This window comes from Malus sylvestris, chromosome 2 (assembly GCF_916048215.2).
Source record: "Malus sylvestris chromosome 2, drMalSylv7.2, whole genome shotgun sequence".
NCBI classification, from domain to species: domain Eukaryota; kingdom Viridiplantae; phylum Streptophyta; class Magnoliopsida; order Rosales; family Rosaceae; genus Malus; species Malus sylvestris.
Window position 1 is genome coordinate 15,017,937 of NC_062261.1, and position 17,089 is coordinate 15,035,025.

Genomic DNA, 17,089 nt, shown 5'->3' on the forward strand with positions numbered 1-17,089 from the left:
GATGTCATGCATCATATTACATGTTAACATGATTATGGAGGATGAGTGCGATGTCTATATTGATGGAGAATTTGATGACGACCAAGATGATCCAAATAGGTAAAGGAGGGCTTGTGCAAAAATATATGATGGGCCTAATTTGCTTTTCGATATAATAACTGGTAATATTTCGTTAAATGAGTACATGAGGTGCAATAGGCTGATACGTTTGTGTGCCACAAACAAGTAACTACAACAGGATCTTGTTGCACATCTTCTGGCCAAAAGAAGCATGGAGTAGGCATTTAAGTTTTATATTATTAAATGTTTTTTTTTTCAATGTTGTTTAAGATTAATGTTATTTAATGTTTTTAATATTGTTTAATATTGTTTAATGGCTTAGGTAGTTATAGGAAAAAAATTAAAATTTTTAATTTTTTTAATTTGTAATATATATATCAAATCCAATGGCTACCTGGCGTTAGCTAGCCGTTGCTAGCTGGCGTCATGCTGACGCCAGGTAGTCACTGGGCTTGAATTGTAGACCGGCTCGGGGCTAGCTGGCTGGTTGGTTCGGGCCAGCCAGTTGCCCCCATTGTGCAATTGTGGCCCGGTAGGGCCCATGAGCCCTTTGGCCTAGCCTTCAGTTGGAGATGATTTTCGTATCATTTTAAGCTATTTTCGGCTCTCTGGCTAGATCAGTTGGAAATGGCCTAAGCTTGCTAAGGGCAACTTGGGTCATGCGGCTCGTGGTGGGTCTTTCCTGATTCAACTGTTTTTTTTTTCTTTTTCTTTTTCTTGTTGTTTATCTCAGACTTTGGGGCATTATACATCTTTCTGTGTTAAGCTTCATGCTGTGGAGTTGGCCCACGTGCGGGGTTGGCGATATCTGTGCATCGAAAGTGACTATTCAGTATGATCTCCAGCTTTTCTTTTGGCTTTTTTTCTCCTCCTTGGCAACTTCGAATTAGTTGGAAAAATTGTATTTCCCTTTTACAGCACATGGTTTTTCGTTGTTCTCATGTTTCTGGTGAAGGGAATGCAGTACAAATTAGCAAATTTAGTGTTGCTTTGATCTTCCCTTGTATGGCATGCGGTTCCACCCTTCAAGACTCTATCTTTTCGGCACACAAATTTTTGGGCATCCCCGCCTACAAGTTTTTCTCTCCTCAATGATTTTTGTTTTTTTTTCTTGATTTTTTTTTGTTTTTAATTTCACACGAATACAACCTTCTTGCATTATTCTTATCCATTTGCACCGTTTTGATTTTATTATATGTAAGTTGTTAAATTTAACAACTTAGAATACAACCCTTCTTGTGTTGCTCTTATCCATTTCCACCAATCTCATTGTCAAAGTTAAATGCTTAAGATGAAGGTCACATCAAACGAAGGAAAAAAAATGCTGAAGACGACATGAGAAAGAACCTAACATTGGATTAGGCCAGCTAACCCTGTAAACCTACTCCTAATCAAGTATTAACCCAAAACGAAAACCCTACAAATTAGTTTTGTACTAAGGGCTATTAGATGATTATTTCGCTATCAGGGATTTTTTTTTTTTTAACATTGAAAATGAAAAACAAAACCTAAAAATTGAAAGTTGTTGCAGTCATATTTAGAATAGGAACGTGATTGTGTAAATCATAGTAGATATGAGAATGTATCTTATATTCCGATTAGGAATTGATTACTTATTAAATGTTGTAATCCTAAAAGGAAAGGTTTTTACCTATCCTACTACTATAAATAAAGACACAATGAGGTGAATCAAACATACCTCACAATTAAATCACTCTCTATTCTCTCTAATTGTAGCCAGCCAGCCCCCTTTCTCCCTCTAAACATACCTCACAAATAGGCCTACAACACGTTATTAGCACGCTCTTACCAGAATCTGAGGAATTGACGGATTGTAGGTGGAGGCTATCATCCAAATTCAAAGGCTTATATTCGTTTTTTGCTAATCAGGTACGCTTAAAATAAAAGAAGATATTTGAAACGTCCACAAAGCATGAAAACATTCCCATGATGCATGAACCCCTCTATGTTTATATTTTCCTTACGATATATATATATATATATATATATATATATATATATATATTTGTTTCTTGCATCGCACAATTAAATTGTTATGTGGAATATGTGAGTCAATGTATAAACTTAAATTAGAAGAATATTTAGGGTTTCCTAAACCCTAGGTTTGAAAAAAATTTGGGTAATATTTGGCATCACCACGGCATGACCATGGATGGTGTTGACAAGTTGGACCACCTGCACAACCCTTTTTGGGCCTGCTGCTCCCTCTTGGACAAAACCAAACCTCGGCTTGGGTTCCATGTCGCACGGGCCTATAGCCCTGCCCCCTTGTCTCGACCCACGACCTGCACGCTGCAACCTTTATGGTTGCTGGGCTTTGCAGCAGACCTGGCTCGCACCAGCTAGCCCATTGAGGCTGGGTTTCCCGCGACAAACCCACAAGCCAGCTTTCGTTGGGCCTTGTCTCGTGCCCCTCTTAGGCCCAAAATTGAAACCCAGCTACGGCTAGGGTTTCTCCCTCACCCCCGTGGCTTGCAGCCCACTCCCGAGGCTTTTATAGGGCCTTGCCTTTTACTCAAGGCACCCAACTCAAGCCCAATTATTTTTTGGGCTATGTTTTAGACCCGTTAATATTATTTTAATATTATTTAGCTTCTACAATCAACCTCGTATGACCCAATTTATTGAATTAATTAAAAGTGATATGCAATCCATTAATCTAATAATGAATCCAAAATTATTGACCTGAAGATCACTTTTGGACATTAACGATTCAATTATTTATTATTTATACTCTGAATTGTAACATATTTTCGTAGTAACGAAGCTCTCATACTTTAGTTCTCAAAGAACCTCAAATCCACTATATTTAAATTAGTATATTGCACCTGTAGTTTTCATGTATAAATTAAACGAATACATGTTTATAGAACTTGTATGTTCTACGATATATGTCTATGGCTTACCATATGACTAATCATGTTTTTTTTCCCTCCGTTTTAGGGACATGTTGAACTTGAACAAACTCGATTTCTTTGCTCTAGAAGTTTCTGGAAGAAACTATCTGAAGTGGGTTCAAGAAGTGAAGCTTCATCTAACTGCAAAGGGCATTAGAGCCACTATCGAGGCACATATCGCCGACAAACCTGTTGAGGAAGCTCAGAAGGCTACTGCAATGATCTTCATTCGAAGACACATCCACGATGCACTATAGACTGAGTACTTCGCTGAGGAGGACCCATGCACCCTCTGGCTTGCTCTGGCTGACCGTTTCGATCACTAGAAAGACATATACTTGCTTGAAGTAAGACACGACTGGTAATATCCGTGAATGAATACAACTCTGAAGTTTGTAGAATTCGTTCACTGTTGAAATTCTGTATAGTGGAACTAACTGAATCAGATCTTCTAGAGATGACCTATTCGACTTTCCATGCCATCAATATTGTCATGCAGCAACAATATAGGGCACATAAATTCATTAAGTTTTTGGATTTGATCTCTATTTTACTTCTCGCTGAAAAGCAGAACCAATTTTTGATGAATAATCATCAAGCTCGACCCACTGGCTCGAACGCTGCGCCTGAAGTGTATGCGACCCATTATAACAGCTATAAACGACAAAAGCATCTTCGTGGCCATGGCAATGGGCAGCAAGCCCAACCATGGGCCGAAGGTCAATAGAGTGCTGCACCTAAGGGAGGAAATACGACTTAGCAACATCCACCACTAGCCCCTAAGGCCCCAAACTTCAAGAACAAAGGCAAAGCTCCCCGTTCAACCCGCTTCTACTAAACTGGACATGTGTAATCGATGTGGATCAAGAGATCATTGGTCACTCGTATGCTGAGCTTCCCCTGAGGCTATTGCCAAGTATCATTCCCGTTATGAGTCTAACTTTGCATATATGGATCATTCAGAAAATTCAACTACATTAATGGAGATATCGGATTTTCATGAGGCATCAGCGCTGATGGATGAATAAATTAGACATGTTTTTAGGGTGTTTAACCCTAGTGGCCGAACCCACTAGGAGTGGCCGGCCCTACCCTCCCTATTTTCTAGGTTTATGGTTTAATTTTGAACAATTTTTCTAAGTATTTGGAATAATTTGTTTGGTTTTGGTTAGTTTTGAATTATGGATTGTTATTTGAATGGATATTATTTTCTCAAATTGCTTAATTGAATGAATGGACTTATATTTATGCATGTGACCAATTCAATCAATTTATTTCTAGGTATGTTTGGTGGGGAAGTTAGTTGTTTGGCGGGGAAGTTAGTTGTTTGGCAGATAGTGCAACCACGTACACTATCTTGCGTGAATGACACTATTTTACTAACTTAATACCTAAGAAAGCTCATTTGACAACTCTCTCGGGCTTATCTAACCTGATTAAAGGATATGGAAAGGCACGTATCATGTTGTCTAATGGTACAATTTTGACCATTAAGGAGGCATTCTATTCTCCACGTTCCTGAAGAACGTTGCAGAGTTTTAGAGATATTCGAGATAATCAATATCATCTTGAAACCAATGAAGATAATGGTTCTGAATTTCTTTGTATCACTTTGTACAAATATGGCCAGAAGCATATTCACGAGAAGTTAGAACATCTACCGAGTAGGTTGTACATCATAACCATTCGGGGTATAGAAGCCCACAGTGTAGCTGGCCCTATGCCTGAGTTCCAAGACACTTTGTTGATTTGGCATGACTGTGTGGGACATCCTGGACGTGACATGATGCGCCGTATCCTCAAATCTTCACACATGCATAAGTTACATCCTTATGTTAGAGTTCCGCTATGCAAAACGTGTTCTTTAAGGAAGTTGTATACTCAACCCTCACATACAAAGATCATTCACAACCCCTCTAAGTTTTTTTAGAGGATTTAAGGGGACATTTGTGGACCTATCCAACCAACCTGCGAACCATTTAGATACTTTATGGTGTTGGTTGATGCATCGACACGATGGTCACATGTTTGCCTGTTGTCCACACGCAATGCCGCGTTTGCTAAACTCCTAGCTCAAATCATTAAGTTAAGGGTTCATCACCCTGATTATCTAATTAAGTTGATTCGACTGGATAACGTTAAAGAGTTTACGTCATAGATTTTTGACGATTATTGCATGTTAGTAGGGATTGATGTGGAACATCATGTACCCCATGTTCACACCCAAAACGGCCTGACAGAAGCTTTCATAAAGCGCCTTCAATTGATTGCTCAGACTTTGGTTATGAGAACCAAACTGCCGGTATCTGCTTGGGGTTATGCAATATTGCACGCAACTATGTTGGTCCGCCTGAGGCCCATCACTACTCAACCACATTCATTGTTACAGTTCGTCATTGGATACGAGCCTGACGTCTCACATTTACAGGTGTTTGGGTGCGCCATTTATGTGCCATAGCGCCATCGCTACGTACCAAAATGGGTCCTTAGAGAAAAATGGGAATCTATGTCGGTTATGATTCGCCATCAATTGTTCACTACTTAGAACCATTGACATGAGATCTATTTACAACATGTTTTGCAGATTGTCACTTTGATGAGACAATATTCCCATCGTTAAGAGGAGATAAACATGCTAATGTTCCCGTAGAATGCTGCGAATTGTCATGGTATGCTCCCACTATGTCTCATTTAGATCCTCACACTGCCCAGTCTGAAACTGAGGTGCGATGAATTATAGATCTTCAGAGCATTGCTCAAAGCATGCCATATGCTTTTAATGATCTAGCAAAGGTGACAAGATTACATATACCTGCTGCAAACATACTTGCAAGGATAGATGTACCCCGTGTACGTCAACAACCTGACTGGGAAAGCTGGACCTGTCACATCCCGGCCCGGGCCCTCACCACATCTCGGGATTGACTCCGCCGTAGCATGATATTGTCCGCTTTGGGCCTTGACCATGCCCTCACAGTTTTGTTTCTGGGAATTCACGCGATTAAAACTTCCTAGTGGGTCACCCATCCTGGGAATGCTTTGGCCATTTTCTCGCTTAACTTCGGAGTTTCTACGAAACCCTAAGCAGTGAGCTCCCAAAAGGCCTCGTGCTAGGTAGAGATGAGAATATACATATACGGCTTACATGATCCGCTCCCCTGGGTGATATGGGATGTTACAATCCATCCCCTTAGGGGCCCGACGTCCTCGTCGGCACACTTCCGGCCAAGGATTGGCTATGATACCAAATTGTCATATCCCGACCTGAGCCCTCACCACATCCCGGGCTTGACTCCGCCATAGCACGATATTGTCCGCTTTAGGCCCCGACCACTGAAGGAAGATTTTGTGAAAACATGTTCATTTGAGCAACATCATATAGCATGCAATTAACAATTAAAGGCGGAATCATGCAAGCATGCACTCAAAACAAAACATTACCCATGAAATTCAAAGCCTAGTAGATTGGTGAACCAAGAATCAACTCAAAACAAAGTGAGTTGAGATTTATACCTTTGTAGATTCCTCTTTGCATAAGCAAAGGCTAATCACCCAAAGAGAGGGCCTTCATTCCTTGCTTCTTAAATCTATGGATTTGGATGGAAGAATAGGATTCTCTAAGTTCCCAAAATAGAGAACCTCTAAGTCTCCACACCAAGGTTAGATTGGAGAAGAAATGAGTGACCTTGGAGGAGTTGGTTTGCTAGCAAATCCCTCCAAGGGGGCCGGCCTCCTAGAGAGAAAAGGAGAGACTTGTTCTCTCCAATTTTCTCCAAAAAGAACCCTTTAATGAATTTAGGCTATAAAGTCCTTTATATAGTCCCTTCAAATAAGTGACCTAAAGAACCAAAAAGCCATTCTCTCTAACATGGCCGGCCATAAGGGTTTTATTGGGCTTTTGGGCCTTTGTGAATTAAGTTGTCATACAACTTAAGTCAATGGGCTTGACGTTCGAAGCCCATTAGGCCTTGAGGCCCAAAACTAACCCGTGGTCTTTTACGAACTTATTCGTTTGATTAATTAACATATTAATTAATCCTTGCCATAAATAATTAAACCATTTAATTATTCTTACTCATCTCCATTGTTTCTTCAATCTCCACCTTACACGGTGTACGATCCATTAGGTTCCTTTTAGCGAGGCAGTGGGCGATTAAAACCATTTCAAATCGATTGTGAATTGAAACTTACTTTCAATTCTCCCTTTAGTGATTATACACGTTTAGGGCTTCCACAAACCATGAGTGACACCTAGCAGCATATCATGGTTACCCAAGCTAATCAGAAGAGGTGGAGAACCTATTCAGTTTAGGATTACAAATGCAATACGGTCTTGCTCTAATACAATACTCCTGACCACATTGTTTGGTTTGATAGTTTATTCATGTCTACTATCCAATGTGATTCGTTTACTTATATGATTACCTTGAATGTGATTTGGAACGCCTTCCTAAATCTCATTCATACTCTGATAAGAGATTTTCAATCATATCATAGAGTATTCTCCCCCAAACGGTTTGAAGGTTAGAGATCCCTTGTTGCGCATTCAATTGTCTCCATGGCTAAATGGCTTAACCCCAACGATGCCGTGGACACCTGTGGATTGGGTGACTTTGACATAATTAAAGATCAAGGACTTAACCACAAGACAACTGTGATGCCTCAGGTCAAATGACTACTTTGCATTATCCTAACCATGAGTTCTCATGTGACATGAATATGAGAACTCTTCGTTGATCGTGTTCAGTGAACTCATTCTCTATTGAGCACCTACGTACTTGTCTTGATGTCACACACACCAATGACTCGAGACTAGTCACTCTCCTTGAGAGAAGACACAACACGTACTGATCTTAACGGACTGTCAATGCCCAATTGGCAATCCTATGATCAGGAACGTTTAGGATGTGTCTACGAAAGAATGGTCTCATGAATCTAACTTCTTTAGATTGCATTCTCCCAATCACATATTCCTTGGACTTATCGTTTAAGCATATAACATTTATATGAGACGGCTCAAACAATAATCTTTGCCCTTTATATTTAAACTACATTAGTTTAACATGTGAAATGTCCGTAAAGTATCATCATATGATTGGTTTTAGGGCACATTTCCAACAACCACGCCCTCATGGTTTTGTTTATGGGAACTCACACGAGTAAAACTTCCAGTAGGTCACCCATCCTGGGAATGCTCTGGCCCATTTCTCATTTAACTTCGGAGTTCATACGGAACCCGAAACTAGTGAGCTCCTAAAATGCCTCCTGCTAGGTAGAGATGGGAATATACATATAAGGCTTATAGGATCCACTCCCCTGGGTGATGTGGGATGTTATAGAACCGTCCCTAAAGGTAGGAAGGTTGCACTTTCCACGCGGCAATGTACATTAGCGGCTAGCCAATCATTTGCTCCGACCTTGAAACGTGATAGACCTTTTGGTTCAAAGGATTCACAACCCCGGAAGAAGAAAATGGCACCAACTAGTGACCCTAGTTTGAATCCAACCATCGCTCATTCATTTGTTCCAACGCATGAGGTTATTCTAGATTACGATGATGCTTCAGACGAAACATGCTGGCCTTCCGAGAATCGTGAGATTTCATGTCACGCCCCAATCCCGACATACGTCTAAGATCGACACGTGACGTCCCTAAATGCCTGTAACTCAACATACCTTGCCTTTTGGGTATGTACAAAATATAATTCAAGATCCAGCTGCATAATAATTTTACGTATACTTTATGGCTGCATATAACCTCTTCGTTAGACTACCCACGTACCCTCAATAGGGATCAAGCTATTCGTAGTTCAACTTTTCACTAAACTCGAATATTCATCACATAAACTGCCATATTTCAACATAATGCACAATTCAGAGCGTGCAACATCTCAAGGAACAATCGACGAGGCGCAATAATAATCTATAGCCATATTGATTAACGGTATATCATAATCATAACAATTACATCCAACAACATCCAATAATCACACCAAATAATAACCTATACAACACATTGATATGCAGGGCTAGAACGACATAGTTCGACCGAAGCCTACATCTCTGAAGCTAAAATCAAATCCAAGGAACCAATTTACCAAATGGATTTCAGACTACTCAACGGAAACAAACTTAGGATACGATTCTGGACCATCACTCAACGGAATCACGGAATAGAAGGGATTCCGGACCATCACTCAACGGAATCGGGGAGTACCATGCATATAGAACCACCAAATGGAACATAAGCTGGATACGATTCTGGACCATCACTCAACGGAATCGCAGAATCGAAAGGATTCAGGATCATCACTCAATGGAATCCGAACCAGGATACGATTCCGGACCATCACTCAATGGAATCGAGTGGAAGACCAAGGGATACAACAACGGCTTGAAGAAACAATACAAGAACCAAGTACTTAATTTAGAAGGCTGAATGACACAAAAAATGAAATAAGGAAACAAGATGTGAAACAAGTGTCTAAGTAACAAAACCCATGACAATAGGTTAACGGTCCACTACTAGCCCTCACATTTCATCACATCAATCCAATCATACAATACAAACCATATTTCCAAAGCACAAGTCAAATCATACTTAATGAAAATATATCGATGGCCAGAAATAAAAATAACACTTCAATAGAATTCACATTCAATAAACATAGGTCGATGGTGTGTGTGTGTGTATATATATATACATAATTCAATAGAATTCACATTATGCTCATAGAACCACATACTAAATAATTCAACAGAATTCACATTATGCTCATAGAACCACATACTAAATTCTCATCGCAATCAAACGGTCGGATCTCCACTAATTGCTAGAATTAGGTGGTAGTTAACAATTAATTTAACTAACATAGAAATCTAATTCGGGAAGATCCATATGTCGGATTCCCTATCTGTCAATTCCAGCTATCCTTAAATATTATGTTCTATAACGCATTAAGGTTTGGTGATGATCCAACGGTCGGATCGTTGATTCATATTTTGACCAAGTAAGGTATCGTAATGAAACTAAGTCCAAACAATTAAATTACATCATACGGATATCAATTATGAAATCAAGGAATCTATTTAAACTTAAAAGGACATCGTCGGCCCACTGGGAATATGAATGTGATTATGTAAATTCTAGTAGATATGGGAATGTATCTTATATTCCTATTAGGAGTTGATTACCTATTAAATGTTGTAATTCTAAAGGGAAAAGTTTTTACCTATCCTACTACTATAAATAAAAGCACAATGGGGTGAATCAAACATACCTCACAATTAAATCACTCTCTCTTCTCTCTATTTGTAGCCGGCCCTTCTCTCTCTCTAAACCCTAGATCATTTAATCAAATACGCCTACAACAAAAATTACTTTTGTGAGTTTTCAAAATTTAGCTTTCCATTTTTAATTTAGGATTTTTTTTAATTTATATTTTCATTTTTTATGACTAAAAGTAGTTACCAAAAACGTCATCATGCTTCAAAAAATTGAAAACCCAAAAACTTAAATAGTATCAAACAAGCTTTAAAGAGAAAGTTGGTTCAGGATTTAGCTATTTAAATGTATTGTGAACACCTGTATTTTTGTAAGTACCTATACAATATTTGTGTGAAATGTTGTGATCACGTGTATATCCAATATATATAGGGTTAGGATCCGGGGTGACAGCTTTTTGTGATACATTTTGTGGGATCAACTTTGTAATGTATACAATGATCCATCTGTTTATTTTTTTATATCTTAACTCAAAGATTATGTTCGTAAAAAACCACCCAAATACAAACCGTATGACTGTTGAATTAAACGTAGTTTTTCTTTGAGAATCGTGTCACATCCCGACCCGGACCCCCACCACATCTGGGCTCGACTCCATCGTAGTACGATATTGTCCGCTTTGGGCCCCGACCATGCTCTCATGGTTTTGTTTTTGGGAAGTCACACAAGAACTTTCACCTATCATGGGATTGCTCCCGCGCAAACTCGCTTAACTTCGGAGTTCTGATGGAATCCGAAGCCAGTGAGCTCTTAAAAGGCCTCGTGCTAGGTAGAGATGAGAATATACATATAAGGCTTATATGATCTACTCCCCTGAGCGATGTGGGATGTCACAATCGTATTCGTTTGTTTTCTTCACTATAAATGAATGTCTTAATGATTTTAGATTGTCTAATTTTTTGCAAGGATACTAAAATATAGATGATTCAAATTGTTAAAATACATTACGAAGTGAACCCTATAAAATATGGGTCAAAATGTGGGACACAAACGTGCGACCCTGATCCTACCTCATATATATATATATATATATATATATATATATTTTTTTTTTTTCTATCCTAAATTGTATGTTTACAGTATTTATTATATATTTAGCATGAAAGGATCGACCAATATCTAAATAGAAAACTGAAAAATAGAAGGGACGAGAGTACGATTCCTCAGAGAAAATTGTAGGGAATGTAGTTCAAATTCGTCTTTGACGAAAATCGAACTTAAGATCTCTCACTTACAAGTGAAGAGGAATACCACTATAATGTAGTATTAAGTGGCAACTTCCATTAGCATTTTTAATGGAAGGATTATATACAACTTCTCATCTTTTTGTTTTCTTTTTCCATTTTTTGGTTTTTTACCTAACTCATCAATTTTTGGCTAAATAGCCAAAATGGTCCCTAAGATTTGCATAACTCATCATTTTGGTCCCTAACATTTCAAATCAATAAATGTGGTCCCTGAGATTGTCCACCATCCATTATTTTGGTCATTCCATTAAAAACTCCGTTAAGTGCCCTGGAGCTCTTGGCCAGAAGTTTGGGTGATTTTCAAAACTTCGTTACTCAATCATCTCTTAACCAAATTCGACCCATAATATATCAAAATGAAGATAGGAAAGTGTAGAATAAGATTATACCTATTTGAAAGCCCAATGGATGCCGGAAATAGCAATAAAATAGTCTCAAAATTGATTGGTTCGAGAAAAAACTGGAAAACTCGTCGGAAACTGGGTAAACTTTAAACGTTCATAACTTCTTCAATACTTAATTAAATCAAGTGATTCAAAAACGAAAATCATACTTCTTGATGAGACGAAGAGAATGGTACCTTTTTTTTTTTATGGCTAACTCGCTGTGGTTTGGCCAGAAAACGGCTCGAAAATTGCTATTTTGGTTAGACCAGTCAACTTTGAGACTATTTTCTGACTATCTTTGGCATCCATTGGGCTTCCAAATAGGTATAATCTTATTCTACACTTTTTTATCTTCATTTTGATATATTATGGGTCGAATTTGGTTAAGAAACGATTGAGTTACGAAGCTTTGAAAATTGTCCAAACTTCCGGCCAAGAGTTTCGGGACACTTAACGGAGTTTTTAATGGAATGACCAAAATGATGGATGGTGGACAATCTCAGGGACCACTTTTATCGATTTGAAATGTTAAGGACCAAAGTGATGAGTTATGCAAATCTCAAGGACCATTTTGGCTATTTAGCCTCAATTTTTTAATGTCTTTTCTTCAATTTTTCTCCTCATCGATCATCTACATGTAATGTAGTTCTCCTAATTTTTTTCTTTTAACGAAGGCTTCTCCTCATTACTCATGTTAGTTATCTACCTATAGCACAAGATTTTAGTTTATCTCAACCATGTCCTTGAGTTTTTTTTTGTGGGTTTCATATTTCTGTTGTAGTTTAAATGTATTTATCTACCTGTATTACATTATTTTAGTCTACCTCTATTTCTTTTTGTGTTTGCCTTATAACGTAATTTACCTCTTTCTATTACATTTTATGTTTTACCTACATAGTGGGCAAATTTTATAAATATTGTATTTCAACCTGTGGTATATGTAATATGGTTTTATAGGTATATACTACATATGAGTTTTCTTTAACCTTTTTTATATAATTTTTATACTTTTTAGAAAAATTACTTTCCTAGATAATAGTACGTTTGAATATTTTGAATTCAAAATTATGTAAATGGATGCATTAGTTAAGGAATTTTTTTTTCTTCAAAAATTAAGGAATTCAAACACTAATTTTTCATTCTCAAAGGGTAAAATAGGAATAAAAAATGTGACTGGACTTAAAAACATATTGGACTCACTTCAAATGTAGCCTATGATTATTTTTTTTTTGGTCAAGGGTAATTTCATTACAAACAAAGCAAGATTACATGAAAAGAAGCACAAAAACAAAAACAAGCACAAGAGAGAAGAAAAGACCTTCTAAACAAACAGAAGTTTGGGCCAAAACAGAAATTGGAACCCATAACAAGACAAAAAAAGAAAAAAAGAAAAAAGATAGAGAACTTCTTCAATCTTCCTGTAACCGCCTCTACTGGAAACTGATGAACCAAAGCCTCGACATGAGATATGTAGAAGATGGTATTGTAGCATCCAACCGGAACTAACAACATACATCATCTTCAAGCGATTAAAGGATGAGTCAAACATGACTCTTGAAAGGTTTGACCCACCATCGCAGGCGTGAAATCTACAAATGTGAGAAGAACTAAGAGGGGTGTTTATACCATATTTAGGGCCTCGTATAAATATTTGGGGACTTAAATGTAATTATGTAATAAAGGAATGGGCGAATATGTAATAAGTGAGGAGTCATTATTCTATAAAAAGACCCCTCACCCTCACAATTAGGGGAGGCTCATTCTCACCCTCAAAGGCCAATTCCTAGGCCCTCTTATCCCCTCTCAAAGCTCTCACTCTCAGGGCTCTCTCTCCCTCAAATAAATACATAATCAATGTGGATGTAGCCCAAACCTTGGGGTGAACCACGATACATCTTGTGTTATTTACATTTCATGCAGATTCACGGTCGAATTTACGTTGTTCCAAGACCTCCGGTTTTGTGCATCAACATTTGGCGCCGTCTGTGGGAATCGACACGAAAAGCTATGTCGGTTCTTTCATTTTTTTCACCTCCACCGTGAATCTGCAGAAACCCAAGAACCATCAACCCAACACCCACATTCAGATACACACCCATTCAATCTACAGAGAGAAAGATAGTGCTAGAGAGAGAGAGATGAGGATGATTAGAAACAGAGAGCTATAGAGTTACTTAAGCCACCCATCGTTGAATGTCAAACCGTGTAAACCCAGCAGCATCAAAAGTCCTGAAAACTATCAGGCCGTTTAACTCTGCCTCCTCCATCACCATCTCTGCCATCTTCCAACTAATTGGCCACACCGAAAAAGCACCACACCCCACTACCACCACCACCGACGCCGACAGCGTGAAATGTTAAGTTTCCAGCTTTGATGATGCTGACAAGCTCTTTGCGTCGATCTCCACGTCGCGACTGTTGAGGGTGGTGATGAACCCCCACATGGTGGTGGTGGAGCCGATGATGGATGTTGGGATGCGGGTCATGTGTTCCAGGCTCATGCATACTCCGTTGATCAAAGATGTGATCTTAGGGTGATACGGTTAACGATTTATGACCACTTTTGCACCGGCGAGGACGATGTCGCCGTCGAAAATTAGGTGATGGAGCTGAACGAGGCAGGGCTGAGAGGGATGCTGGTTTACACTTTGGAGTACGCTGGCAATAACGAAGCTTGTGACATGAACTTGCAAGGGTTCTTGGACACCACCAAATCCCTGCCACCTTCTTCGGCGAGCTGTATCATTGTGCCTCTGCTCAAGTTGCTCTAGTTCTGATGCGTTTTTTCTGTTACTCCACCGTAAGAACAGTTAAAAGAGTGAACTTATATTAAAATCTAGGAGAAGACGATATGGGGGCTTCTCTCTCTCACTATGTTTACTCTCTCTGCGACGTCATCCACCACATTCCTCACGCCTAGGATTTCGTCGTTGTCTCTTTCCTCCTCCGCCTCCGCTGCTTACTCTTCGTCACCGTCGTCTTCTTCTCGGCTGTGCTTGGTCTTTCTGAGGTGGCGGAGCTCTACCTGTCCTTGCTTGTTTTCCACCTTAAAGGTGACTGCTATGGCGGAGTTGGTGAAGAACATGAAGTCTGTTTCTTTGTTGCCCATTCAGTGTGCAGACAGGTGGGAGACTAACCATTCTCGCACCTTTCTTAATACGTCATATCCATTGTTTCAACTGTTGTCTGCAATAAGGAAGGAAGAAGCAGCAAGTATGGCTTCCCATACGCCGAACCTGGAGTGCCAGATATACGAAACGCGGTACCTGGATGTTGACATGGCGGTGATGATCCAGGTGAATAACATCACCGACATAGGCGCTTGCGCCTCTCTCCTCGAGTACAGCAACATCGAGGGCATGATTCTTTTCTCTGAGCTCTCCCACTGCAGGATTCGGAGTGTCAGCAGCCTCATCAAGGTCGGACGCATCGAGCCTGTCATGGTCCTCAGGGCCAACAAGGATGGAGAAGATGATAAGGTTACTGTTATGGTGGAGTCCACCAAACCTGCCACATCTACCAATGGAAAACAGGAAGATAAGCTTTTTTTTGCTTTCTTTTTATCTTATTCCTTTTGCATGTGGCAGACAACACAAAGGATAAAGACAGAAGGTGGAGCAACCAACAACATCAGCACATGGAAACATGCAAAAACAATCCTTTGTTATTGGCGGTACTGGTGGGGCAGCTTCTGGATTCCTTTTATCATAATCTAACCGATGAGGAACTTAAACGTGTACATAAGTACAACTTTGACCATCCTAATGCATTGGACACCGAGAAACTGTTATCTTCAATGGACAAGTTGAAGCACGGGCAAGCAGTAAATATTCCAAACTATGATTTCAAAAGTTACAAAAATAGTGTACTTGAAATTCCCCTGCTTTGTTGATGCTGTGGCACAACTTGATGGCCCAAATCGGAGCGCACCCCAAAAGCATCGCCTAAGAAACAGAGTAGGTACCGCCGGCGACCTGCACTTCCAGTTCCTCTCATCGTGATCTTGGCATTCTGGTGGTGTCTCACCCAGGTTCCTATCTTGGTCTTCCTGCCATCTAGGGCTGTTCCAAGTCTCGTGGTCGCTTATATGAAAGGTCATCTGTTGGGAAAATTTCAGGGGTGGAAAAAGTGTACGCTTTCTCAGGCTGGCAAAGAAGTGATGATAAAGGTTGTTGCCTAAGTCATTCCGGCGTACTCGATGAATTTATTTAAGTTCCCTGATTCTATTTGCAATGAGTTAGACTCTTTGATTTATGGGTTCTGGTGGGGTCAGAAATATGGGGAGAGGAAAATTCACTGGGTTTCCAAAAAAGTGATAGGACTTTCAAAATTTGCAGGGGGTCTGGGTTTTAGAAATTTCAAATCCTTTAATGACGCCCTTCTTGCTAAGCAGTGCTAGAAGTTGATTATGGAGCCAAATTCTTTATGGGCTTCTATTCTTAAGGCCAGGTATTTACCTAACTATTCATTTCTTGATGCTCAGAAGGGTAGTCGAGCGTCGTGGGTTTGGTCCAGTTTATTGGTGGGCAGAGATTTACTGTTGAAGGGGGCCCACTGGCAAATCATGGATGGGCAGCGAGTGCGGGTATGGGTTGACAGGTGGCTTCCATCCATCCCGTTGGGTCATCTCACCCCAGGTGGTGCAGTGTCAGTCACCCTAGATACTCGGGTGAGGTATTTCATTTGCCCTGTTTCTCGCACCTGGGACCTCAACTCGGTCCAACCTTTCCTTCCGGCAGAGGACCTCAATGCCATTATAGATACTTATATTGGTGATTTGAGGAGTGAGGATCGGTTCATTTGGCCGGGGACCAAGAATGGGCAGTACTCGGTGAAGACCGGGTATCACTGGGTACATGCTCGTTTCAACCACCCGATGTCACTGCATTCCCGTGCCTCCATTGTTATCCCAAGTAGGGTTTGGAAGCTTATCTGGAAACTTAGAGTACCGGAAAAGATTAAAAATTTTACGTGGAAATCATTCTATAGTGCTCTCCCAACGATGTATGAGCTGTTTAAAAAGAGGTCTGTGCCTTATCCAAATTGCCCCATTTGTCATAATCATGAAGAGTCCATCGAGCATTTATTGTTATTTTGCCCTTGGGTGGAACCCGTTTGGTTTGGTGGAGCTCTCAACCTCCGGATGGCGAGGACTAGGGTTTCGAACTGGATAGAGTGGTTTATTTCTGCTGC